The sequence below is a fragment of the Lepeophtheirus salmonis genome, chromosome 8 (assembly GCF_016086655.4).
Source record: "Lepeophtheirus salmonis chromosome 8, UVic_Lsal_1.4, whole genome shotgun sequence".
Taxonomy (NCBI): Eukaryota; Metazoa; Arthropoda; class Copepoda; order Siphonostomatoida; family Caligidae; genus Lepeophtheirus; species Lepeophtheirus salmonis.
This window is the reverse complement of record NC_052138.2, coordinates 22,892,918-22,913,453: the sequence shown is the minus strand read 5'-3', so window position 1 is coordinate 22,913,453 and position 20,536 is coordinate 22,892,918. Positions and strand designations below refer to the sequence as shown.

The window sequence follows — 20,536 nt, the reverse complement described above, 5'->3', positions numbered from 1 at the left end:
TCGGTCCCGAAGAAAAATTCCATTACAAAAAAATCGGTACGGATATGCCTAGACGACCAGAGGTCGAACCTTGTACATGTGTCATTGTTGGCACGCGGAGGCATATTCACTGGCACGCGCAAATTAGAACATATTTCCGTAGTTTTTGTGGTTTTTTTTTATTATTGATAACGGCATCACTCATTGACCTACAAAGGTTGCCTACCACTAGTCTAGACGATGAATTGTTGATGAACTAAGTTTCAAATTTGAATATCGCATAACGTAAGAAGTCATTTGTTCATGGGACTGACAAAATTAATTAGGACTGAATTGAGAGGACTGCAGTCCTTAACTTATTTTTAGACCCATTCAACAGTAAGCAAGTAATATTGATCTAATTTTAATTTATTGTCACAAAAATCACTTGAGATTAAATGTTTGGATGTATTTAATCTCTTCCAAAATTGGATATTTTATATTAAATGGAAATACATAGGGAAAAAATATGAATATCAATTGATAAACTATAGAATTTTTATAGATATATATTAATTAATATATTAACCTCGAGTGTATTTTTGTCATTGATATTGCCTCAAAAACATATAAATCAAATCATTCTTGCTCATAAAATTGTAGAAATAAATATATTATATTATTTTGAAAATGAAGGATTAATTACACTATGCAAGAAAATTTAAAATTTTGTTGTATCTGGGTTTTAATTAGAGTTGTATCGGTCCCGAATATATGATTTATAAGCGGTATCAAATGCGTTTCTTATTCAAAGCCTGTTTTAGAGTAACATTGGGTACTTGTTCAAGGTGTCACTCTATACTGAATGGAATTTTCTAAAGTTTAAATATAAACACGAAAAATAATTGTTGAAAAAAGACAATAATTGGCTTGTCTTTAAATCATTTAAAAGAAACATTATTTCTAATAAATAAAAAAAAGTCCTTCGATAAATATTCTTGAAGCTTCTATTAAAAAAAGACCACTCCAAATATTAAAAATAGGATAGGGCTCTGAGCATTATATTTATGTTGAAACGCGGTCCAAGACAAAAAAAAATCGAATCTATCGTAAGTGATTTTTTGTAGACCGATCTGGAATAATATTTCGATCCAGACCACGATATGAGATTGTAGACCGAAATTTAATCGTTTTCAAATATTGAACCAATATTTTCGGTCTCAATCCACTCTGAGAACCGGTCCTTTGGATCCTTGGATTTTTTCATAAAATATCAATGATTTATTAACCCAAATAAGATATATGAGACATATGTTAGCAAAAAATATTTATTTTTTCATTATAATGCAATATAAAAGGTACCTTTGACATTTTTACTTAGTTATTTTAATTGATCCTATTACATAAAAAAATAATGTAAAAAAGGAAAAAAACCCTCAATGATGTCATGAGGGAACGATTTACCCTCTTTAAGTACCGACAAGTGAGACCTAACTGGACCGCAATCCTAAAAAAGGACCCACACAAGAGACCGAACGGGAAAAACATTCGGTCTTGAACCGAGTCTCAACACTAATTGTATTTACTATGTAGACATGCAAATCTATATATTTTTACTTCAAATAATAATAAAAACAGGTTAGCAAACAATCCATGAATGCACTTTAAACTGAGATTTGATAAGATTTATAATATCATTGTCAATCGGAATAGTTCTTATCTGATCCTCGTAAAAAAATCCCTAGGTAGAATACATATAACAAGTCACATGCTTTGACCATCACTTGATGGGGAATTATTCACTAGCCGGTATGTCATGAATGATTAGACATTTATACATACATACAATGATTGTCCGTGCTTATTAGACTGGCTCTTAAATTGGATTTTTTTTTTTTTCGAAACTTTGGTGAGACACAGTCAAAAAATATTCCTCTTGGTAAAAGATGAAAAAATATATAAATTGAGGATGACTGTATCACGCCTCTGGATTTTATATGTACTTATTTAGCTAATGATGTTTAAACATATTGGAGCAAATAAACAAGCTACTCCCAAAATCCTAGAGATTTTCGACGTGGCTCAATGGAGAAACTGAGGAGACCATTCGGAAATTTTTGATTAATTCACTCTTATTTCCTTCGAATCACAGTTAGTACTGATAGAAATTACTTGACCGAGATCAAGCCTGGAGATTATGATCATATTCATGTCTGTAGGTTACTTTTCAAATTTGGCGGGCAACTTATATTTGGTATACTAGATTTTTGAGTTTTTATGTTAGTTCATTCGAAAAAATCATATATTTATTGTTTAAAGATATATAATATGTTTAGTTTGTTTGTGAGAGGAATAATGGTTCGAAGTATTCTGCGTGTTCGGAGATTTTTAACTATACGTCCTGGGCTCTTCCATTTGGACGATTGGGCTTTGATTTTGATATCATAAACATATACCCATGATTCGTCACCAGTTATGACCCTTTTAAACAAATCAGGGTCATCATTGACGTCTGTCATCAGCTCATTAGCGGTGCTCATTCGACGATTATTTTTGTAAAAATTAAGCAGTTTCGGAACAAATTCTCTTACACTCGTCTCATACCCAAAACAATCGAAAAAAATTCATGACACGAGCCAACCGATATGTCAATATTCTCAGCAACTTCTCTGATAGTCATTCGACTATTTTCAAAAAAATATATATATATTCACTTCTTCAACGTTTTCAAAGTGCTTCGGGGTCCAGAGTGAGGCTCGACATTGGCATCTTCCTGGCCATCTTTGAAGAGTTTGTACCACTTATAAACATTTTTTTAGTAAAAACAGTTTCACCTTTGGCCATTGTCAACATTTCAAGTGTTTTTTGGAGCACTTAATTTCATTTTTTACACAAATACTTTAACCAATATTTTTCAATAGCAAACAATTTGCCAAACGAACAAAATATATCCATCCATAATGCCCATGACAAACAAACTAAACATATTATATAGCTTTAAAAAATAAATACACGTTCTTTTCGAATAAACATAACATAAAAAATAAAGAAAACTAGCATACTAAATATACGTTGCCTGCAAAATTTGAAGAGTCAACTTACTGTATGAATACACCTCGTATATATCATGATCTTTCAAAAATAAGACTCTATTATCTATGTTCAAACCTAAAAGTCCCATGAAGATGTAATTGATTTTTTTAAATTTTGGTTAACATTGTAAACTCTTTGATTATGGGTTGAAAATAATTTTTGAACCCAATTTTAATAACAAAATAAAAAATATATAAAAATATAAAATTTGAGCCACTTTTTCAATAAAAAAGCATTCAAAATTTTTAGATCCTATGTTATACATAAAGAACAAAAAAAGTGTGTGCTGTATTCAATATAGCAATACTGTATTTTTTATAAGGAATATTTATTTAAAGGGGAGGTCATATAACAACATTTGAGCGATTGGTTATTAATTTAAAATAGCTCTGTTTTGACCTATATTAACTATTTTCAGGAAAAAAATGCTACTTTTTTCTAAAAAAGCAATGGAATTTAGAAACTTCAAGACCACTGTGCAATCTCTAAAACGGCGTTATCTCAATAATACAAAAATGTTCATTGTATTTTGTTGTTGCTGTTGATATTTATGCTTCTTTTCCTTTGATCTGTGTTCTAGACGTTGATTGGTGAAATTAAAATTAGCTCTTATTAAGTTTTGAACAATACTAAGAAATTATTAAATAATAATATCATAGTTTCGAATTTGGGAAGAATCGTGCCAGATTTGACTTACTATAAACTGATTTTGGGCATTTTTCCTGTTACTTTTTTGTATGAAATGTAGCCTCAGAATCAATGTAACGACATGCTAACATTAATCAATATGACTCAAACTTGTCGTTTTTCTACCAGAAGAAGCATCTTTTGACTATTTCCTATCAATATTTCAAAAAACAAATTTAAGAACCAGTCTATTCCACATTATTTTGAGATTTGGTTCCCAAGTCTTGATGATATTCATTTGTTTTTATTGAAGGACAACCAATGTTGTTTAACTCTTTTACTCATAGCTCTACCAACTAATTGCTTTTGTATTTATACATATATGTAAGTATTATTTTTATTTTAAATGAATTCCTTCAAATCATGTTCAGTTGGACCCCTATGGAGTACTGATTAATTCCCGCTATTTCAAAGAAGGAATAATCACAATTAAAACATAAAGGAGCTGCTCAATCTTTTAAAGAGTTAATTGTCCTAGAATCATCATTTTGAAGGAGGGAGTTCAACTATAGTTAGAGAAGGGACAGGTCACGTATTTTCAAATTGGGGGGGGAAGACTAGACTAGAATTTCAAAGATTTTAACATTTAAAGTTTTTTAGACAAAACGAACATTTTTTATTCATATATAATTATAAAATTTCCTCAAAGTTGGGGGGGGGGCAATTACCCCTGATAAATGTAATGTTGTGTCGGTCCTCATATAGTACTAAGGACTACGGTCCTATTAATTTCAGTCCAGACTAGTTCATTCCTAATTTTTAATCCTTGTAAAAAAAATCTATCCTCCGAGACGTTATTTAAGTGTTTCTTCCTTATAAATTAATATTATTCAGTTGTATCTAAACACCACACTTAAAGTAAACCACACCGACGAAATTAGGACCGACAGGTGAAAGGTTGCCAAATACATTTTGGCAACCTTTCCCTCCCCCAGGCATTTTTAAGGTTGCGTTAAGAAGTTTAAATTTGTTCCCTTGTCAATATTATTAATTATAAACACATGGTATGAGATGATGTGAACTCAAATGGGCTGTATTACGAAAGGAATTAACTCAACAAGGACACTTATTTTGACTTTCTGAGGACTATGTTACTATGGATCCTGGAGGTGTTTTCAGTAAATCCATTCTGCTTTTCAACAGGATTGATACACCCCCAAACAACAGAAAAAAATGTCTTGGTATTTTATGCGTCCAATTTTGGAAAAAAATTACCTAAAGATTCCTTGTATTCTTTCTTCTCCTGATTGCTACGTTTCGAACTTGGTAGAAAGAAAGTCCAATGCTATTCCAAGTGTGAACAAAAACCAGCTTACTGCAGCTTCACAGGCTGCTTCGGATAGATTCCACAATAAACTGTGCGTGTTAATGCTTTTCAGAGGTTTATTGCTGTGGTACATCTCTCTCGGTATTTTTAATATGTAGAACTACGAATAGCAAATTATAATTTGTAACCCTTATTCCAGAGAAGGTATGAACACATTTTGATTGTATGGTAATTTATAATAACCCTTTATGTACGTCGCACCATTATTTAATGACCTTCTCATCATGGCCGTATCTTGTAGTGCACTAACAAACTAAAAATATATATAATATCTTGACAAAGTGTCAAAAAGCAGACATCCTGTGTTATCAATTGCGTTTCGAACACATATAGATAAAATATTTATATATTTTGTTAAAAGTTTTTTAACATAAATAAAAATACGAAAAAAATCAGACAAACTATCGACATTACCTTAGCTAAATATATTATATAAAACGTAATAAAAATACACGACTGTTTTCACCTTTTAGCGTAGAAAGTGAGTAACAACTCAACCAAGAGGAAATGAGCCTTGAAGAAAGGAGTTTTATCTATTTGTCCAAACGTAACTATACATTTGTACGTATTGTCTTGTAAATTGCTCCAAGGTACAATACATACACAAAATATGGTGAGTGCGTCGTCAAATATGATTGTTATTTACAATTTTCGTACAATTCATATAAAAATGGTTGGTTTTTTTTTTGCAATGATGAAAGATAAAATCAAGATAAGACGAAGTAATTATGACCCTTACAAACCAACATGGTTTGATATAAAGATACATGCAAAACACTCTATAGGCATAATTCATTCATTGAACTGTAAGCAAGTCCAGGTATCTTTTCCGTATTCACGAGGCACTAGATGTGTACCTTCTGTTGCGTCTCTTCAAATCCTCATGTGAGTAAGTACTTTAGGTGTATTGTAGGCACGTCGTTATCTTTATTGTAGAACGTAACCTTTCCTCTAAAAAGAAAAAAAAGGCCCAAAATTAGTTGGTAATTAAATGGAGCAATACTTACTACTTTGTTTATCTATCAAAAAGAATAAATTATGAAAAGGCATTGATGGATCAAGTGAAACGAGGGAATCGACCACAGACATCAAAATGCATGGGGTATTTTTTTGTTAGCGAGGTAATGTCGTGTATAGTAGTTAGTTTTGATAAATTTTTTTCAGATTTCGAAAATGGGGTATCGAAAATATTGAGTTTGGTATAATTATAATTACGGTAAATATGAGCTCGAGGAAGAAGATTTCAAAAGTTCTTCTATATATTGTACACTTTTAATATATCTATTTTTTCCTATAATTGATTAATGTTGTGAGGATAACTAACTCAATTTACTCAATCACAAATAAAAGATTATTTTACTCCTTTGTAAATGGATTAGCTATTTATTAGGTATTGATGATGATTGATAATTATTATTCTGCATAAAGATAAAATTAACACAATAAGTAACGGAAAATACAAAGTTAAATTTGCAGACCTATTAATTTTTCCCAATATGAATAAAACTTGAACGATTTGATTATAATTTCAGATTAAAATATAAGTCAAGTTTCTCCAGGAATCAAATTTCTCACCATAATTCGTAATAATTAGTGAGGTGCTACGAAATGAATTTTGCAGCTTGAGAAATATACTTTATGTATATGGATTTCACTAAAAGATTCATAGTTTGGATGGAGTCATTGTAATACTATAATGTTTACTTATACTTAATCAGTGCAACTCCATCTAACCAATTAAAGGTACATTAAAAAAAAAAAAGTATTTTCGAGTTTTAAAAAAAAACACTCGAGGAATTACGAGCTATACTCGTTACTCACCCTAAACGTATTACTTGCCTGATTACTCGTTACTCACTTGAATACTTGTAACTCGTCTGAATACTTGTTCCTCTCTTGCTTGAATACTCGTTACTCGCCCGAACACTTTTGCCTCGCTAACAAACTAGTCAGTCCAAAAAATAAATTTTAAAAAGAAATATTGAATATAAATCACTTGAATTGTATTCCGTAATTTACGTTCTTAAACAGATTAAAAAATTGGCTTTACTTTTTTTAATCGCGGTCATAAGAGGAATTCAATACGTCAATCTTTTTCTATAGTCGGGTTATAACCAATATATTTTTTATTGCTATTATTTTTTTTTTTTTTGTTACACAACAATAAAACTATATTTCAACATAATTATAATATATATTCCATATAAATTTCAACCATATCATAAATATACGAGTTAACAAACAGAGGAGTACTCGCCCTTCTTAATTTATATAAAATATGCTAAATTTTGGTTATAATAAAAAATGAATAAATAATGACTGTAGAAAAAATAAAAACTTTTTAAACGACCAACATTTATTTCTTAAATATTCATTCTTAAAGAGGAGAGATGGAATAATAAAAAAAAAGAGCACTGTATATGGTGCTCCCTGGTGTATATCATTTAACAATACAGTATAAAGAAAAAAAAGGGGTAAATAAATTTTATCTCATAGGTGTTTAGTTCAACTCATATTAAAAAAGCAAAGAGGGGAGTAATTTATATAAAATATAAAAAAATTAATGGGACATTAGTTGAGATTTAGCATCAAGCGAAAGTATTCCCTGGCTCCTCAAAAAAAAATTTCTTCTCAAGCTGTTATTCTTATTTTTTATTTTTTTTTTACTGAAAGAACTTTTTAATATAGAGTGAGTAGCTACGTCTAGGTCAGCTCATCAAATTTGTTCTATATTTTCAAAATTTGTATGTTCGTTGACGCTTAATAACTCTGGAACATCTCGAGTACTACTGCTATTAAGTAATTATAAAGATTATCATTAGATACATCAAAATTCTAAGCCGGATTGGATGAAGCAGATATATTCTTCGTGTGGACGCACAACTTTTTAAATATGAATAAAAGAAATAAAGAAGTGTTTTGAAAACTTTGCCGCGAGAAAGGGGACAGGGGCATACATTGCACAAAAATCAACATACTTCTACATATTTTTGCGAGAGCGGAAACACAAATTCTAAATTTTACAGAGAAAGAAAGTCAGTCCAGTAAGATTTACATCCTCAATGTGCTCGAAAAAGAAAAAAAGGGGAATTTTAAGCTTGGACAAGTTACAAATTGCGAACGAGTTCCGAAAAAATACTTACCTTTTAAATACAGAAGCTGAGTTTTTGATGTCTTTTTTTTTTTTTTTTTTTTTTTTTCATAAAAACTCGAGAACCATTTGACGACCCTTACTTTTGGTGCATCCCTAATAATAATGGAGAAAATATTTAAAAAATCCATAAAATATGTATAACTAAAGCTTTAATGGAGGAATCTTCATAATACTCTTAATAGGCTTGAAGTTTGGTAGTCATAGTCATTCATGGTATTACAAATTTTGGAATACTCCCCATAGTTGCTTTCTTACATTTTGATTTTCCCAGCTTTAGAATATATATATTATAGCAATCTAAAACTTAATGTAACCTTAGTAGTTGTTAAATATGACACTGTAATAAGTATCATTGAACAAACTGATATAGTTATTACCTTTATATTTTAACTATCTGTGAATTATAAAATATCTAAAATAGTAGTTGAAGACTGGAAACTTTAAACTTTGTAGATTGTAGTTGGCGGTTTATTATCAAGTAGTACATATTATTAGGGGTTTTATTTTTGTAATGAAAAAACTAAGTTTAGAAATTAGAAAAGAAAAACTGTTAATGAGCATACTCTTTCTTCTTTTTTGTACATAATTTAATCGGTATTCGAGGTGTTAACTTATCCCTCTGAAGTAAGTAATATCGCCTATCTTTATTGTAGATTCTTTTGTAAATGCATAATAAAATAAATACATATTAATTTAAATATTATAATGATATTTTCCCTACACTAATGTTATTTAAAATGTAAAATTATCTCGTCTTTATAGAAGAAATTCATATAGTTATCATATAAAAGGCAGTTGATAATAACAATGGTTCTTAATTCAGTAGAACCATATCCTTGGGATCATTTTTTTAATATAATTTTTGTTTTAAATCTGTACATTTTGAAATGCAACACAGATATAAATTAATTATACGAACATATAATTAAATATATATAGATATATAGTCTAAAAATTCATTCTTCAATAAAAGAAGGGGGTATTTGTTCTCTTCATCCTCGTTTTCTTTATTTTCTTGGTCCTCTTCTTTATTTTCATAGGCAGCTTGATTGGTATCACTTTCTGGCACGCTACCAACCTTTTTGTTTGGAGCAGCTGGGTTTTTTGTTCTGTTGAGACTTACTCCAATTTTAGAGAATGTTTTCTATTGTTAAACAAATTTATCATATTATCAAACTTCATATCTCCCATAACGGATATAACATCATTCCTATTAATCTTCTTTCGATTGGCCTTCGTGCCTGCAGTTTTGGAGCAAGACGTAGCGTAGAGAACAAAAACTGAGACTGTCTTTGCGTGTGCGACGTTTGCTTCTTTGGACACTTTGGTATGACATGGAAAAGACTCTTTAATGATTATATTCAAGGTGGAGGTGGGTAAGTTCAGGTCCTCGGGCTTCTTGGCCATCCTTTATTCCTTCTGCCTGTGTTATTATCCGCTCATTATTTATTTACAAAATCGACATCCTTAACATTATATTTATAATCTCTCACTCTTTTTCTATATTCGCGTTGTTGCCTTTATTGCATCACGCAACCTTTTTCCGAAAAGAAACATAAAAAAGACCCAAAATCAGTTTATAGTAAGCCAATATTTTCCAACTATGGAACTATTATTCAATAATTTTGGGAAATTGTTTTCCTAGCTTATAAGGAACTAATTTTAATCTAACGAATCAACGTTCAGAGCACTGATAATAAGAAATTAAGCAGAAACATATCACAACAAAATTACACGTTATATTTTTGTGTTAGCGAGGTAACACCGTGCTCATTTTTTAATATTCATTGTTGAGTTATTCTGAAATATATGAAGGATCCATAATAACATTCTTTATAACCTCGATAATTAATTCCAGAATTTGTGAATAACTCAGAAATGAATGAAGTATCATCCCAAAAAAAATTGGATACAAGAAGTATATGGTTAATTTATGTAGAAAGTAAAACATAAAAATATGATCTACAAAAGATATTACATGGATATTTAAGTCTTTGGGATTGATAAACGCTCCAGGGAAGTAATGCAGGGTTTAGATCTGGAAACCTTGAAAGAACTTGGAAGCCCTGTTTTTCTATTACATCATTCCCCCTATATGAAATAATCTGAATAAAAGAAGCCTCAATCAATAATTAATTACTAACGAATATGAAGCAAATCAATTGATATTTTTTGTTCATCAAATTACTTTTTATGTTTTATTTGTCATGATATGTCTGGGATCGCATAGAAAGAGAGGTCAAAGGACCAGTAATGAATAATTAATTAATATGTCTGGAAGGATTTGACACAATCGTAGAAAGGTTTTTTGTATCAAGGAAGCTTCATTTGTTTCATATTATTAAATGGCATTAACTGACGATTCAGGTTTTGTCCATTCATAAAATATTCTTGAATGCATTTGACTTCAAGGCTAAGATGGTCTAAGCAGCAACCCTATTTTGATATTATTATTATTATTTTAATATCTTTGATTGCAATCAATAGTCCTATGATAGAGTGGTCCAATTAAATTCGTTTTTATAGGTCCTGTGGGGGATTAATCAATGATAAGAGATTGTCATTAAAAACAAATGCTTCTTTTTGAGTTATTTCTCTAATTGAAGAGGATTCTTTGCTTGTAAATAACCATATACAGGCATATATATTATTTTTTTAAATGAAGAAAATTGTGACTTGATATATTTTTAGGAATCAAACAAGTGTTCATTGATTCAAACTCAGAGGGATTATAATGTCATTTCATGAGGTTTAACATGCCATATCATGCACAGCGTAAGTGTAGATTGTAAAACAGGGATTCCAATTCTGGCTTGCGAGTGCATTTCATACACCATAATAATAGTTAACAATAATAATAAAATAACTTTTTTCGTATAATTAGCCTTAATTGTGTTTCTTTAGCAAAACTGATATGCACTACCGCAATATCTCGGGAGACGGCTAATCAATTACCACCAATTTTTCTACTGATGTGATACTAAATAATATCCTCTTTTACTCTATTTGCATCAACCAACATTAACTCTATACTAAATTATTCACTTGTAAAGTTGATCCAATTTCAATGTTACCTTGATTGATCCTGCATTTATATTTATTAAGGATGCGAGTCTATTTTCTCAGAGATTGATATGAAAAATAAATATTGTACTAAATTCAGCCATGAGCACTTAGATCAAATAATAAGGATTGTTACAACTAGTCTGGATACGAATTTTAAAATTCACGAGCAAATTACCGACATTATTGTTACAATATGTATAAATAAAAATATTATAATGTAAATGGTTTTTATCTTGTTTTTATAATTTACTGTCCAATTAAATTTAAAGCCAATCTTGCATTAGTGTTGCCCACAAGAGGATATTTTTATTTCCTTTGGCTAGCACCTTAAAACTGTTGAGAAACCTTTTTGTAGAGTGTCAGCAAGCAAAACGTGAAGTGTCATCGGTATTGGCAAATCTATCGATATTTCTCAGAAGTTATAAGTCAGAGCTGAACAAAAAGTTTTAAGATTTTATTATTACACATTTTAAAACATGATATTTTCCAAAAAGTTCTCAATCTAAATGTATATGATCTCGAAATAGCCTATAAAGTTGGTACAAGTCTTTCTGGCGTATTTTTCCAATATATCAGGTCATTCATCCTTCATATTAATTTGAAAATAAATATTAAATCCCAGGGGATGCTTTGAGCATTTATTATTCCGGAGGATGAGGGATTGGTACTTTTGCCTTTAACTATTTAACTTTAAACCCCTTTTTTTACGAAATTTTGCCTTAACGATATTTCGCCTTAATATATAAATTGATGAGATTTATACGTCATTATTTTTCATTTTACGTAGAAATTGATTTTCGCCTTGTGTATGTTTTTACTTTTATGTGGTAATATTTATAATTGGGATGTGAAAATTGTCGAAAGTCTTGTGAGCATATATTTAAATAATGTATAAGTTGATAACCTGCAAATGCTCTTATTAATGATATCAAACGTATTAGCGAGAAAGAAGCAATACAGCTTTTATAGTTATCTCTGTCAGCAGATATGTCGTCTATCAATTCACCATTCAGTAGTGGCAAATGTCTCGCTCTCGCCTACTCCTCGCACTCTTTTTTTCCTTTACAAAAATGTCATTTCTATCATGCTCATCAAAAAGGATGAGTAACACTAAGGATTTATTGGGGAGCTCGACGACCCCTAATAACTCCTGGCAGTGCTGAGTACTTATGCTAATAAGTTAAACGATGTAAAAATTATCGAAATCCCGGTGAGTATAGATGTTAAAAAAAGTATTTCCTGATATATATTTTTATTATACGAAAAATGAAAATTATGAAAATAAAAATATATTATACTGTCGAGGAAATAGCAGCATGGTTTTTGATTTGTATGTAATCTCTGTCAACCAATATGTCGCCTATCAAATTTGCGAATATTACTTTTCTTTTTGGATTTACACTCACGAGGATTTCAGGGGCGTCCGCAGGTGATGGACTGGAGAAGCTGATGTATTTATTGTTATTGCCATTGCTAACTTGCCATGTTCCTTCTTCTACCATAATGAGATACAAACTAAGACTAACTCCCTAATCTTAGTATTCTTAAATTTAACTAATTCCCTTTTTTAATTCAACTTATAAACAAAAAATCAAACTTTCTCTCCAGAGCCCAGGAATTTGGTTTGATCAGAATATAACATAGCCTTACGTGCGTAACTCATAATTCTAAATAACTTTTATTTAATTATAAAGTCTATATCTGTCTCCATTTTTTAAATAATGGCGTTTTTATTATTTGGTTTTCTAAGCGGGACGTACGTCACACACAAGCAGACCCATAAAATATTTTAATACTATGTGGGATATATGTATTTAATATACTTTAGACCATTCATACTAAATAAAGATATGTAATTACAATGTATGTACTAGATAATTACCTCTTTTTTAGCTGTTTTACGTATCTAATTTGTAAATATACATATATTTATGGAGTTTATTTGAGAAGCATTGTCGTGAAAAGTTAATTGTATTAAGAACGATATGATGTTATTTGATTATATTTTTGTATTGTTTTGATATGAATGTGTATTTACAATGTACATTTAACATGTAATGCTGGGGCCATTTAATAACAGTATTTCTTCATAAGTAGTTAGTTTTTTTATTATTATATAACAAAGTTTATTTTTAGATAATTTTGTCTACACAATTGAGTACATGCTTATGCAGTTCCATAATAACACATATCGCATTAATTTTATTGTATCACGCAACATTTCCTCCAAAAAGAAACAAAAAAAGGCCCAAAATCATGTTCTAGTTAGCCAAATAAGTAAATCACACCAACAGCTATTTATCTCTTTAGTACTCACAGACTATCATTGTGTTATCGAGGTAACACTGTCCTTAACTGTGGCTAATCTATGTAGGTAAGATCAATCAACGCTCAGCTCACTAGAAACTAGAGTTGACATGTTTGTAACGAAAAAACTTTGTTTAAAATTTAGAAAGCGAAAAATGGTTGTTTCATGTGCTCTTTTTTTTCATTATTTAAGCTGTCGACATGGTGTTAAATTTTGCCTACAATGTTAGCATTCTCGCCCATCTTTGTTGTAAATTGTTTCAAAAATTCATCATAAAATAAATACATATGAATTTAAATATAATTATCCTATTATCCTTCCACTAATGTTATTTTAATTGTAGAAGGTTCTCTTCTTTATGGCAGTAATTCCTTCAAAAATTATATAACAGACAGCTGATAATAACAAGGGTCTTAATTCAGTCGAAACATATGTCTCGCTTTCTCCTCGTGCTGTTTTTTTCCTTACAAAATTGTCAACTCCATTAATAAGAGACAAAAACGTTGTTATCTTAAATTTATTTTTTAGCTATGGGTTTTCTAAATTTTGTCCAAAAAAATTAATTTTTCAAATTTTTTTCCAAAAAATTTAATTTTCTGTGAATAGCTATGGATTTTTTAAATTTTTTTCCAAAATATATAATGTATGAAATTTAATTTAATTTTTTTTATTCAATTTCTGTGAATTACTATAGATTTTTGAATTTTTTTGAAAAAAAACAACTCAAAAACCAAAAATTTAATCCTGCAGACTCCCCAGAATCTCTTTTCTTTTGTCTCTTTGTAAGGCCATTTTTGTATCAATTGTTCTAATATTTTTTTGAAGAGGTGTCAATACAATCAGTTTCTCAGCTGATGGGAAGAATGATCAATTCCTCAGTGTCCAAATTTCCAATACGCACACAGTATTTCAAAAAACGAGTTGTGGTGACTACTTTATTCTTTTAAAACCTTTATTTAAAATGTGCAAAGAAATATATACTTAATCACACAACCTCTTAACTCATTGTGTTCTTTTCTTGTTGGTAGTAGTCATGATTCTCATCAAATATTTGATATTTAAATACATACAATTATATTACAAATATACATACATTATATCCAGTCATAGAAAAATAAATGTATAATTCCATAGTAAATCTCAAAATTTCATTCTTGAATTTATAAGTCCCACTCAACCATTTATCATCTTCATAATATTTATGCCATTATCTCTCATGACAAAGCATATTTAGCATGAATGTAAAATGAGAGCAATCAACTAAAACAAATAGCCAAATAACCATAATTATCTTGAGTATATTTCCCTATTACTAAAACTCCTATTAAATCTTATTGAAAATAATAATAAAACAACTCTTACTTAAAGATGGAGTCTCATGGCATTTCGAATCCCTTTATTATTTAAATTTAAATATTTCTGTATTTGTAATAAAAGACTTGACCCTCTTAAAATAAGGTATATATACTTATGTATGTGAAATAAAATTATTATCGAAGAAACATTTTTCATATTCCAAAAGAGGAAGAATGTAAAAAATAAAATAATAGTTCACCAAAATATATTTCTCTTTATGAATATATTTAAAATGTTTTAGGAATGAATTGAATCTTTTTTTACGATATGAATTCGCGTATGTTTACCCACTAAATTATTACACCTTATTGAAAGTCCTTTCATTTGGTGTATAGAGATATGGCGGGTCTTAGATCTGGGCACAGTATAAGTAAACTTGTATTATCCAAATAGATCTGAAACCCCAACTGACTTTGGGTACTCAAACTTTTACGTATCATAGAAAAAATTCAAGGGATTTTTCGGACCTTTAAAAATTATAGTATTGCTTAATACTTAATCCTAGTCATAAAAAAAAGATATTATCTAAATGAAACTTACACACTATTTATCCTTATTAATGATTGTAGGGTTATTACACTTCAAATCAAACAGGGCTTGTAACCTGACCCTCTCAACAACCAACAACAGCGACAGTACAACAATTCCAGTCTCCAAAATAATGAACAAACTATTTTAAAATTATATCGCTCTTTATAAACAATTGAATCTACTCATATGTTTTGAAATTTGTCAAATTCTAAACAATATTATGAATTACTCTAGTTCAATTTTCTTTTGGGTGTCTACTAAGTATGAGCCTGCCCGTTCCACAGACACATGTGAGATGATCGTGAAAGTGTAATGTGATGTTTGTTTCGAAATGTAGAGATGTTTTTAACCCCATCCAATTTAGAAAGATGATATTATCTTAAGTAATCACGAACAAATATTACCAAAGTAAAATGTCAAATTAGTTATATAGTGTCACTATTTGGCTTTAGAAAAGATTAAATTCCCATAAGTGTTCATTTGAATTGCAGCAATCCAAGAAGTTAATGCAATCTCCCCTTCATGTCACTGCCTTAAAATTATTGAACAGATTGAATTCTCATAAGTGTTCATTTGTATACTATATTTATCTGTTAGCTGTCGAAGTTTCTTCTTCTTTTCCTCTAATCAGTGTTCTTAACATTGATTGGTTGGATATGAATTAGTTCTTATTAAGCTGAGAACAGTTATTAACTATTATTTCAAATAATTCCATAGTTGGAAGTATTGGCTAACTACAAACTAATTTTGGAGGTTTTATGTTTATTTTTGGATGAGAGGTTTGCGAGATACAATAAAGCGTTTAATACATGTTTAATGCTTTTATAAGAATAATTCTAAAAATAACTAATAATTATTTTTATTAGTAATAACATTGGGTTATATATTGTCTCGGCATCAATAATCAGTAAAAATGTAACCGTCTTCCTAATTATATTTTATTGAAACTTCCCATAATATGCTCATAAAATTTGAGATTAGTATCCTTCTAATTTTGGATTAGGATTCGACAGACGTTATTTACGTCTGAAGAACTAAATCAACAATGATCACGGACCCAAAATGTAGGACATTGAAATTGGTACATGACGTAAAAACGCTTTATAGAAAGCCCTGATTCACATAAATAAATGGTAGCGAAAGGTAACATAAATTAAATTCCCTGTGGTGTCAGAGATTGATATTAACTGGCAGCTAGTATTCCAGAATGAACAACGGTCTACTTGTAGGAGCAGAAGCTTCAGGCTGTTGTCTACTGATATCTCTTTAGGCTTTACCTGTTGACTTTGATGCGTAATAATAATAAAATGTTATAGTACATTAGTAGTTTATAAGCCTTGTTTTAATCCATTCCCTTTTATAATTGTCATACTGAAAAGCCCTTTACCTTTTATTAATTTATTTTGAGACATTTAGGAATTATATGATAAATTTATATGTAAAAACTTCTAAATGTAAACCTTGCAGACCTTATTATTATTGTTTACTTGACAAATAAGAATAAATTATAAATGCTAACATGTATATAATCATTTGTCAAACAAATGAAGGAAATGTCAATGATATTTTTCCTATAAAAATCACTGCATGTAATTGTTATTCAACATAGTCGTTATTGTACGTCGCAAAATTTTCTCAAGAAATGTATAGAAAAAATGGCTTTGTCAGTTGGTATGTGTTTACCTTTATTGTATCCAGCAAACATTCCTTTAAAAAATAAACAGAAAAAGCCCCAAAATCAGTTGATAGTTAGCCAAATAAGTAAATTAAACCAACTTTTATCTAAATATCTTTGGTACACCAAACTATACTTGTCATATTATTTATCCAAAATTTTGAAAATTAACTACATAAAGGCATGTATATTTCATCAAAATTGTAGCCATATATTTGTATTTCAAAATGATAGCTAAAATCTCTTAATATAATTAATAATAAGGGATCAACAAAAAAAATTATTTATACTCCTTTTGTAAACGAAGTATAAGTATATTATAGCAAGAGTTGATTAGTTTGTAATAAAAAAACTAAGTTTAGAAATTAGAAAAGGAAAAACAGTTGAAGCGTGTGGTCTTTCTTCTTTTTTGTTCATTATTTAATAAGTCGTGGAAGTGTAAACACCTCCCTCTAAAAGAAAAATCATCCCTTATCTTTGGTGTAAATTGTTTTTAAAATGCGTAATAAAATAAATGGATATGAATTTAAATATAATTACAATATTTTCCCTGCAATTTTGCTATTTTAAATGTAGAAAGTTCTCCACTTTATAGCAGTAATTCATATAACAGGCAGCGGATAGTAACAAGGGTCTGAATTTAGTAGTACCATATGTCTCGCTCCTGCCTTCTTCTAGCGCTCTTTTATAACTTTTTACTTCGTTAATTTATCAAAAAGAATGTATTTTGAAATAGACATCACGTATTAAGAGAGACGAGAGAATCGATAGCTGACAACAAAATACTCTGGGTATTGTTGTTGTTAGCGAGGTAACGCCGTGTTGGTAGTCATCTAATTTTTCCCATCTATAAAATTGTTATTAAATAATTGTTGGGAATTATACCCCACTACTTTTACAAAAAATGTAAAATGTTCGGAAATTAAATATAATTAATTCGATTAATTATTTAACTAATTTTAATAAGTAATTAATATTTTAGAAGCAAGGAGATTAACCCCAATTTAAAAAGGTTTCATATCCATTGTATTTAATTATATTTATTACAGATTTTATCATTTAAAATGATTAATTATATATATAATTTTTATAAAATATTATAGTGCTATTTTAAATTATAATTATATGATGGGTAAACGTCTATTGAAAATGTCCTTATATACAACATTTTTTGTTGTTTTATAACCATTTGATGTAAATGTAATCAAACCCCTTTTGACACTCTAGAAATTGTAACATCTATTACTATTTGAAAATAATGATTTTGGTAAATATATAGCAATTTTTTCAAATGTTTGACCTTGGGATTTATTTTTTGTATTTGCCATTGTTAACTTGCCATGTTCCTTTGTCCACCATGATGAAGATTCATACTAAGACTTACTCTGTAATTTTCGTCTTCCATCATTTACCTAATTTTCTTTTTCAATTCGTATTAGTATATTTTTGAAATTTTAATTTTTTTTTCTGCATTTTCGAATCGACAACCCAAAAAACTAAACGGGAATCGATCAATGAATAGATTTTTAAAAAGAATGAAAAAATCCATCACTGGGTATTGAAATAACAAAGTTTAGATTATTCAGTATGTTTTTTCAAAACTGTATAAAACAAAACTTTAAATGTATATTTTTATAATAAGACAAAAATAAAACATTTTTAATTTATAAAACTTGTTCTATTACCTTTTGAAAAAAGGAAACTATACTGTCGCACGCTATTTATATGAAGTAAAAAAAAAACATATTGAGATTTTCTCCTTCGTGATTTTTGTTCAGGATGATTTAATTTTGACGTACCATATTTGTCATTTACTTATTTTCGCTCGAAATGGTTTTTTTGTTTACTCTCCACATAAATATATATCTGTTGTCGATACCTTCACTTCAAATGATTTTACAACAAGAAAAATAAGATGAAAAACTATTGTTTTGACAAAATCTATTTTGAGTTTATTCTTTGAAATAACGCACTCTATTGAAAATGGCTACATTTTTACTTTGAATTCTATACACATGTACATTTTACAAACCAAATATACATGTTTACTAGAGTTTCTACATTAAAATACAAAACAAAAGAGATAAAGTATTTGTCACTTTATAAAATATGCAAAAAAGCTCGTAAAATTAATGAACCAAATATTTGTTTTGAAATAGTTGAATAGAAAATTGTCTTTTATTTTTATTTTAATTAATTAAAATAAAGTGTCACAGACTTTCTGGAGGGGAATTAATATTGTATGTAATTATTATTTACATATAAAACTTACGTTTTTTTCATCAGGGGAATTTAATCAATGGATTTTTTTTATTTTTTGCTAAAATAAATATTTTAAACTTTTTTACAAAATAAAGTGATTTTAAAATGTTTAATTTTGTATGCAATAATCTCATTTGTTACACCCCATGAAGGATAATGGGTAGATTTGCATAAAATATGACCTACACGCTTGGAAGATTTTTTTTTTAGTTGACTACCTAAATAGTATTTTTATTTTACTAAGCTGTGATCAGTATTCTCTAATTCTTGAAAAGATAACTTCTAAATACATATAAAGTAATAATTAGTACGTGTGCTCATGAAAGACTGAGAGTAACTCTGAGGATTTGTTGGGGAGTTATTAGTATGAATGTTATTTTTTTTTCAAGAAAAAAAAGAGCGCGAGGAAAAGGTGGGAGCTGAATTAAGACCCTTGCTAATATAAGCTCACAGTTACATATTTTGTTTTGGGAGAAAATGAATTATTGCTATAAAGAAGAGAACTACTAACATTTAAAAATATGATTAGTGCAAATAAAATATTGTAATTATACAGCAATGTTTATTTTATTATTATTCTAAAACAATTTACAGCAGAGGTAGGTGATAATGCTTACTTGAGAGGGAAAAGTTAACACCATGACGGCCTATTAAATAATGAACAAAATAGAAGGAAGAGGGAAAGCAACAACCATTTTTCCTTTTCTATTTTTAAAGGTAGATTTCTATGGAGTGTTTCTCCATCCCAGAGATTGAAATATCCATATAATATCTTGTATGCAACATATTTTCATATTCTACCTTCTAAATAAATTGAAAATGTAAATTATGTATCAAAATTTTGAAGGGATGGTACTTTATTAATGATCCCTTAATGAGGTAGTGGACAAATTGGATCGATTTTTTCCACCACGTGAAACTTTTTTCTGGAAGATCCCACATTTCGCTAAGCACTCGTTCATCACATAGTCGATATCAAAGTGCTCCCAATCTAGACTTCGGACCATAAATGGACTGGCAAACCCCTTTTTTTTTTACAGAAATAGAGATACATGAGAGAAAGGAAGTGTGGTAATTAAAACAGTGTAATATTGTTAAACTCAACTTTGATTGGCCTAA

At 29.2% G+C, this 20,536-nt stretch overlaps 1 protein-coding gene and 1 pseudogene across 1 annotated transcript in view; both read right to left on the bottom strand.

Moving 5' to 3' along the window:
* The window catches only part of sli (slit guidance ligand), a 388,150-nt gene that overhangs the window by 224,391 nt on the left and 143,223 nt on the right, over positions 1-20,536 (bottom strand). The gene's annotated exons all lie outside the window — the stretch shown is intronic.
* Positions 9,168-9,626, bottom strand: LOC121122617 (DNA polymerase epsilon subunit 3-like; annotated as a pseudogene).